This window comes from Neolamprologus brichardi, chromosome 7, assembly GCF_056152115.1.
Source record: "Neolamprologus brichardi isolate AB-2024 chromosome 7, ASM5615211v1, whole genome shotgun sequence".
Lineage (NCBI taxonomy): Eukaryota > Metazoa > Chordata > Actinopteri > Cichliformes > Cichlidae > Neolamprologus > Neolamprologus brichardi.
The window spans coordinates 8,884,680-8,893,304 of NC_142110.1; positions in this window are offsets into that span (position 1 = coordinate 8,884,680).

Below are 8,625 nucleotides of genomic sequence, written 5' to 3' on the forward strand. Positions count from 1 at the left end.
ACGGTTACAAGTAAAAATACTGAGTTAGAGTCTCAAGTAAAGGTAAAAATACTGAGTTAGAGTCTCAGGTAAAGGTAAAAATACTGAGTTAGAGTCTCAGGTAAAGGTAAAAATACTGAGTTAGAGTCTCAAGTAAAGGTAAAAATACTGAGTTAGAGTCTCAAGTAAAGGTAAAAATACTGAGTTAGAGTCTCAGGTAAAGGTAAAAATACTGAGTTAGAGTCTCAAGTAAAGGTAATAATACTGAGTTAGAGTCTCAAGTAAAGGTAATAATACTGAGTTAGAGTCTCAGGTAGTTGGATAGGGAATTGGTTATTTTGTGAGTTAGAGTCTCCATTGGTCTAAAGATTGCATCTGTGTTGGTCATTTTGCGAGTTAGAGTCTCCAATGTCCATAACGTTGCATCTGCCTCAGTCATGCTCTTGTTTTTTGGGTGTTGTCTGTTGTTTAAAAGTATTATAAATTTTGTTAGAACGGTGGTTAGAGTCCACTAAGAGGCGCATAGCCCGGAGGTTACGCTCCCTCCTGGCCGCGGACGCGCGACCTTGACCTGTCGGCGAACAGGGTTAGTTCAGTTGGCTTGACTGTGGGGTACAGGGCATCCTGGAACAAGCTAGGAGTTAGAGTCTCCTTATCTGCGCTTTTTTGGACACTTTAAATTGAGTTAGGGACTTTAGAGATGAGGCCAGATACAGTTAGAGGCTGATACTGGTTAATTGATTACAAAAAAGTTGGACTTTCTTCGGTTGGACCCGTTATCTTAAATTTGTCAAAATTGTGTAGGCGCTAAAACTTTCAGGCCTGAGAGTGATTGTAAATATAAGACGTCTTTGTAAAATAAGATAGAGAGTTGAGTGTGAAACGAGGTTGTGTGTGACGACAGTGCGCTGCGAGCTATTTTTAGATAGTGTGTGAACATGCAAATGAGGTGGCTGCTGTGAAGCCCACAGAGGACTTCCTGTTTAGCGGGTTATTGAGTTTTATATACGTATGATTTGCAAACAATGATACATGCCTGTAATTAAAACGCTGATTTTGCTGATTATAATATTATAAATAAAGTTTTGAATGACTACGGTGAATGTTTAATGTTTGGCTGAGTTTTGATATGGGAGAGACGGCTTCGCAGCTGCTGGGGGTAAGTGACCGGAAACTTGCATGCCCATAAAAGGCAACTGCCTGACTGTGTGAACTATGCACCAAGAGAGAGAGTAAAATCTAGGCAGATGAACCAAATGGATGTTTTAAGAAAAATAGTAAATGAATGTTTTAGTCTCTTAATACAGGTGGATTTCTCTCAACCAGGAGACCTGAGTACAGCAGCAAAAGGATAGATTAACAAAATTGGGATGACAGACAGGCCAAGCTCTGGCTCAAAATTTTACAGTTTGATCTCTCACTTTGTCCCCACCCGAAAAAGAAGCTTAAAGGACATCTTCTCCTCCAGTTATCGGTTACCATCACGGAAATTTTCAGGCAAGTTTTTCACTGAATTGTTTTTGGCACCATGTGTCCCTGAATCTCACAAGCAAGCTCTAATTCCTGGCTGAAGACATGGAATGCTGTTATTTAAGGTGGGAAATCAAAATTTGGGAAACAAAATTAAAAACACACACAATTAGAGAAATGCCTTGTTTGAGAAAAAGTTAAAATAACCCACCCACAAACGCACACACACGCAATGAAGAAACAGCTTACATTCATGAACACGTGAAGATTTTCCAGCAAGCTTAAAGCAGCAAAACTTAACATACACCTGATGTTAAATGATAAAGTCTATCCACTACTAACAAATAAACTCTCTGGGTTGCAGGACAACAACTTGACTTCAAAAAGACAGACACTGGTAAATCACAAACCAGTGATGAAACAACAAATTTAGTAGTTAAAAGAGTCAAATTGTGACATGTTTTCCTATGATTGATTAATACAAGAGATTACTGAATGAAATAAAATTCGTTTTTGAATTATTAAACATGATCTTAAGAATTTTAATGTATACCTGTGTTGTCCTGTCAATTTGGTGGGTTAGGAGTTGATTATATAGTGAGAAAAAACAAAAAAAAGGGGGGGGAGAAGGCTGACACAGGGCCTGGCCCCTCTCTGAATAACACAGCCAAAACAACATCATTTTCCTGTTCGTCTGTTTTTGTTTTGTTTTTGTTTTTTCTCTTTATGCTTAATTACAGGCTGCTTTGTCGGCCCGGAAAGCCGAGGCTGACCTGGACTCCTGCTCTCCCCTCTACCATCTTTGCTCTCCCTTCTACCATCTTTGATGTGACCCTGACCAAATGCTACAGCAGCTGGACCCACAACAACAACCTGAAAATGTCAACAGTGCTGCAGGAAAAGATCTCATGAAGCGGAGACGGAGAACCCAAGGCCCGTTTCACTACACGGGGGAGATTTCTAGACAGCTTCAGCTGACAGAGCTGTGACGAGACGCCTGTTAAGCCCGGATGAAAAGTGAGGCCGAGCAAAAGAATGCTGACCTTAACAACTCTGCATTAAAACTGTGCAGGACAGTGACGGACCAACACGGAAGATCGGGCAGCAAAAAGGGCGTGCCAGAGACACGAGGAGTAACTGAGGTCAGAAGGCACCTCAGATTGGACAAAAGCAGCAGAAGAACATAAGCTGAAGGCACAGGTGTCGGGGCTCAGCCAGGAGCTGACCTCTGAGAAGAGCCGAACAGCAGAGCTGCAGAAGGCCGTGGAGCAAAGCAAGGAAAACATCAACAAACTTCAATCTGACATATACGGAAAAGACTCTGAGGTTTCTGCCCTCAGTGAGAGCTCAAGACATCAGAGCAGAAACTGAGCATGGCTCAGGAGGAGCTGGCTGCTAATCGAACCCATCAGTCAGGCTTAGAGTCCCAGATACAGGACTTTAAATCAGGCCAGAGCTTGCTGGAGCAGGAGGTTGCCAAACCTGACGAGAAGCTCCAACAGCAGGAGCAAACCCTGAAGGGGCTACAGAAGCAAAAAAGGGTCAAGTTAAGGAGAAGCTGGACAAGGAGAAGATGCAGGACACTGGAGAAAAGGACTGCCTCAATTGGGGCCAGAACCAGTATGGAGAGAACTTTGGGCAGCAGCACCAATGGACGCAAACGGACTGAAAAGGGGGAGGCAGGACCCCAGAGCGCGCTTCAGGCCATGGTTTACCCAGAACACCAGAACAGGAAAGTGATGAACACAAACACACACATTTACATACACTGACTCAGAAGCAAGAGAAACACACATATGAACACATATGCACTTGTTGATTGACTGAGAAATGATACACACACACGCACACAAATCGAAATGCTGATTCAATTCACTGAGAAGTGATCCACACACACACACATACATACACATGTTTGTACAATGAAGAGTGATACACACACGCTGATGCAATGAAGAATGCTTTGCTAACAAATGCTATGCTGATACGCAAAATGCTGCACACAAACGTCCAAATACAGAATTTGTTACAACAACAAGAAGCCATTGATTGTTAATTGGTTAAATGCATTTCATGTCACCCAGAGGGCATTTGTGTAGATTTAGGGGACAGGGTCTAGAGCAGTTTGGTTATGAAAACAATGTCTGTGAGTGATGTCTGTTTATGGCTCAAGGCCTCGACTGAATTGTTTACTGTGCTTCGCACAGCCTGATAAGGAGCAGTGGTACAGAGTGAAAATGATGAATTAACGGTGTGGGCCTTACTTCGGAGCGCCACATTTTTGTGATTGAGATTTAATTGAAGGAGGAACACACTAAATAAAATAAAATAAATAAAAATAAAAATAATAACAATAATAAAATATAAAATAAAAAGAAGAAAAGGGGGCTAGCCCTTGGATTTACGTAAGCATCCCACATGTATTTAATACAATTGCCTCAGGCTTTAAAGATCTGTACAAAATTCAACAGGAAATCATAGCTTCCCTGTATTTCCTACATTGTTGGCATGCTGGTGAGTGCTGTTGCTCCACAGTAAGAAGGTCCTGGGTGCAAGTCCACAGTCTGGTTAGTTTGCAGTGGTTTCTCTCTGGGTATTCTGGTTTCCTGCCACAGTGAAAAGTCATGCAGCTGTTAGAGCTAGGTTAATTGATGATTTTAAATTATCTGTGAATGTAAGTGTAAATGGTTGTTTGTTTCTAGGTGATAGACTGGTGACCTGTTCGGGGTGCACCCTGCCTCGTAACCTATCACTTTAGAGTTATTTCCCAGCCCTCGTGCAATTAGGATAAAGATAGGAGGATGGTAGTTGTTGTAGACCCATTCAATTTTTATGGTAATCAGAATTTAGACTTTGTTGAACCGTAGGCAATATGAAGACAACATGTAGTATTTAAGGGACCAAGTAGAATTTGGATAAAAGTTATTGAAATAGTGTTGAAATAAAATGACAGAATTGTGAAGGATTAAAATATTCCAGGAGCTCAACTTACTCCATCTGAACATGTCTTAATCGTGTAATATGAACTCAAAATGCACAGGTTAACTGAAAATGAAAAGGTTGTGTTGATTTAACTCAGTTGTTTAAGTTTTTACCAAAGCAAAACATTTGTGTGCAACTGGTGTCCACTATTGAATCAAATAAGTCCAACACGTTTTTGTCAGTGCAAAAGAAGTTACGGTACCTGTATGCTTGCACAATATTGTCCCTGGACAGAGAAAAACTTTCTGGTGAAGTTTTGGTTGATTTTGGGTTTTGCTTAACACTAGGTTGATTTTATCAGTGAGGTTTGGATTGTTTTCTTTCTCTAAGAGAGAGAAAGATGGTTTTATGCTTGGACATGTTTCCAACGGGCCCCAGTATTTGTTATTATATGAGTATTTTATTGGTTACGTTTGTTTTTGCTTTTGTTACAGTGCACTGAAATAAGAACATCTGAGAGGAGTGATCCACCGGTGGTGATATTTTAGTATTTTGTGAGTTCCTGATTTAACAAATCAGCTCTTTAATCCAGGCCTGAGAGATTGAACTCTAAAGCGCTATAAAACATTCTTACTGAAAACAGTTGCAAAGTATTTTTCTCCATGATTATAATGGGCTTGGGAGAAATTCACTTATATGGGACATTGATCACATGAGAAGTCCTGAGGCTAAAAGGATTGCAGCGAGTCAATCCAGTCAAAAAAAACAAGGAACTGTTTTCCTTTAAAAATGATGACGTCATCTTGCTGGTGATGGAGCCTCGAATAGGTTGCGTGTGAGACTCCATTATCAGCAATATCTGGTATGAATGTGTGTGAATGTATGCATGTGACTGGACTGTGATGGACTGACGACTAAAAGTTTTAACTGACTTGATACTGAGACAAGAACGATACCGACTTTAGGATTAGTAAATGCTCACAAACAATTCACCCAGCCTGTAACAGAAGGGTGGATGTTTTGTCTTGCTTTGTTTTGTTTTTGCAGGAGTAGAAGGAGGACAGAGACTAAAGGGGGAGGCTGTAGCTTCACATGAGTGTGAACTGCAGACTTAACCCTTTGGTTGCTAATTTTGAGTTACTGATGTTTCCATCAAGAAAATTGTGTTTTATTAGCTGTGTTTCGATTAATGCAGCACATTATATTGTTGGGAATGTTAAATGCTAAAGTGAAGAGAAGCTTTGATTTCATTCAAGACTGAATATGTTATTATTAACCATAGCAGGCCACTGTAGAAAAGCCAATTAACTTTGATAGAAAAAAAGTAAAAAAAGACTTCTATTAATGTCTATGAATAACAGGGGAATGATAGACTTGTCACATTTAAAATAGAGATATGTAATAACAAACACTGGTCCATGTCATTTAGGTTCTCCAGTGAAATAGTCAACAATTTAGAAAAGTAAGATAGAACCGACAGGGGCATGTGCTGAGATGTGGTGCTGCACAAGAACAAGAGCAAAATAAAGAAAAATTATTGTGTTTAGCTTTGATAAATTCAAATTAAAATGTACCATTACACTCAGAGGATCAATATGAAATTTAATATATGCTAATTTTGTATGAAGTACATGACTGATAACTGTTCTGTCCTGAGCTTTTGTTTTTACAGCACCCACTTGACCACACCAACAGTTTCTCGCCACAAAAAATGGGGAATTGCAAAGAATAGGGAGGAATATCATCAGAAGTGGGAAAGGTAAGCCCCGATGGGGGTGATAACATAATTAATTTCACGTATGGTCAAATTCTTAAAACTTGACCCAAATATGAAAAATTCTTCAAACATTTAGAGACAGAGTGGAGTTCTAGATAAACATAATGTAGCAAACCACATAAGGATGGAGCGTTGGAATCAATAAGATGGTGAAAAACACGCAGGAAAAATGTTGATCATGTTGATTATGTTTATTCCAGTGTGCAGGGATTGGCTAATCTGACCAGGAAATGTTATAAATGGATTGTCGGAATAGTCAGCGTTAAAGTCACCTTTGACAGTCCAGACTAAGATGGCGTTGGACATCTTTAGGGCGGAAAAGGGTTGGTGTGACCAAGGTGTGGTTTGGCTTGTTGTATGTATATTTCAAGATGATATGGCTCTGGATGGACCAGTTACCAGGGCATGGAAGGAGGACAGACTCATTAAATGAGGAGAAGGAATTTTCTGGGATTGGAGATCCTGTGGGTGAGTGGTTGACTAAAAGCATGCATAAAATTAAAGCTATTTTTTGTTATTGATTGGTAATAGATTGATAATTGGCCACATTCACAGTTGTATTGACTTGTTGTGGACGCAGTCTACTTCATGTTTAAACACTCTAATTAGCAGATTGAAAATAGTGACATTAAAGGAAGAATATGCAGCGCCACCATGTCAAATGCCAGTGCCGGTGGGGCTCAGTGATGAATGAGGTGAGCTTGATGGCTGAATTAAAACATAGATTCCCGTGATGTGGTTAGTAAGGGATAAAAAGGGTGTGTTTTACTGTTATTTTAGCATTAGCATTATTGTTACATCAGAATCATATAACAAGCATTGCATTGAACATTTATTGAAGCTATTGACATATTAACATTTGTATTACAGTGATTGTTATAACCGGATGTTAATCTTCTATCTACAGGTGTCAAAAGTAGTCAACAAGTTCATGTTGAAGTGAAGTTCATAATAATACAGGTTTTGTTTGTAGACGATTGTGAAGACGCAGGCTCTGGGCGGAGCCAGGAGTTGAACAGATCTAATATGACAATTAAATTGATTTTATTCCCTAACACAGGATAACAAGACTGGAGCAACGACACTGGATAGGAGAAAGTCTGATACTTTCTAAGATATGAGGTCACTAACCTTTTCTTTTAATTTTCTAGCTTGGTTGAATTGACACATGTTAGAATTAGAAATGGCTAATTTGTTTTGATGTCTTTTATTAGAATGAGTGGGTTTAATCATTTTTATACATATCTTGCAAATGTGCTTATAATGAGTTGGCACTCGGTTTTTTGAAGGTCATAAGCTTCGTTCGGCGATAGTCCGGACTGATAAAGTGTAGGAAATGCCTTGAGTGCAGCGGGCTAAATGCAAACACGCTTACACACATACATACATTATAATTAGGATAAGTCCTTGGGACATTCTGAATATTCTAAACAAATTCTGAACCACGAAAAGATCAGTAGACAGCAACATTAGATTGTTAGAGCTAGGAAGAGAGGTGTTTTGGTTTTCTGTCTCTTACAGAGAAAGGAACAGACACCAGACGAGGTCACAGATATACGAGGATCCTTCGCAGCAGAGACAGATACGGTGACTGCTGAAACATCAACGGGGTTCAAGTGTCATGGCATTTTGGGCTCCAATTAGTCACCTCAAAAGGATGGATCCCATAAACACAGCAATAATCATGAAGGGGTTGACGGAAATCCGGGAACACCAGACTAACAAGGTTCGATAGGCTCTTGGGCGAAAGGGGAACACCTTTCTGTTCCTTTTCCTGGGGAACACAGCTGTGATCCCAGAATACACAGATCATTGTTTGAAATCGGGGCAGAATAATCCCCTGATCTGTGCAACGACTGAAGGGTTGTCTAACCCCTGAGGTTGAAGGAAACAAGAGCAGAGGATTACCCGACTGGAAGACACTGGTGCCTACAGCCATAAAATAAAGGTTAAAAGCTCCTCGGACAGAGGTTCTAGTCTGAGTACGTTTGGAGGGTATAAGGTAGCACCGAAATAAAGCTGTGGGAGAACTGGGGAGTGATGGGAGTATCATCTGTACCTACTGTTGTTGTTGTAATAAAAGTTTTTCTTGCATCTGAACTGCGCAAACACAGAGGTCATCTCACATATGGTTCACCCAACAGGGGGACAAAGGGCCTCAGGAGTAAGGAGAAATGAACCTGGCAACACTGGATTGCAGGGTGTAAGTGAGCTCTTTAAGTCTAAAGAGCTCAACAGGGGGAATTGTCGGACTATAATATTATTTTATGCCATGTTAGACCCCTAATTAAAGATTGTGAATTATTATGTAGTTTTAGTTTGCATTATGCTCCTGAATTAGAAGAAGGTGATAACTATTACATTTGGTAAATTGATTTGCATTACATTAGACTGCTGATTTATTGTGAATGGATGATATTGTTTTATGATGCATTATACTGCTGAGTTATAAGAAATATTGTTCACAGAAAGTCATC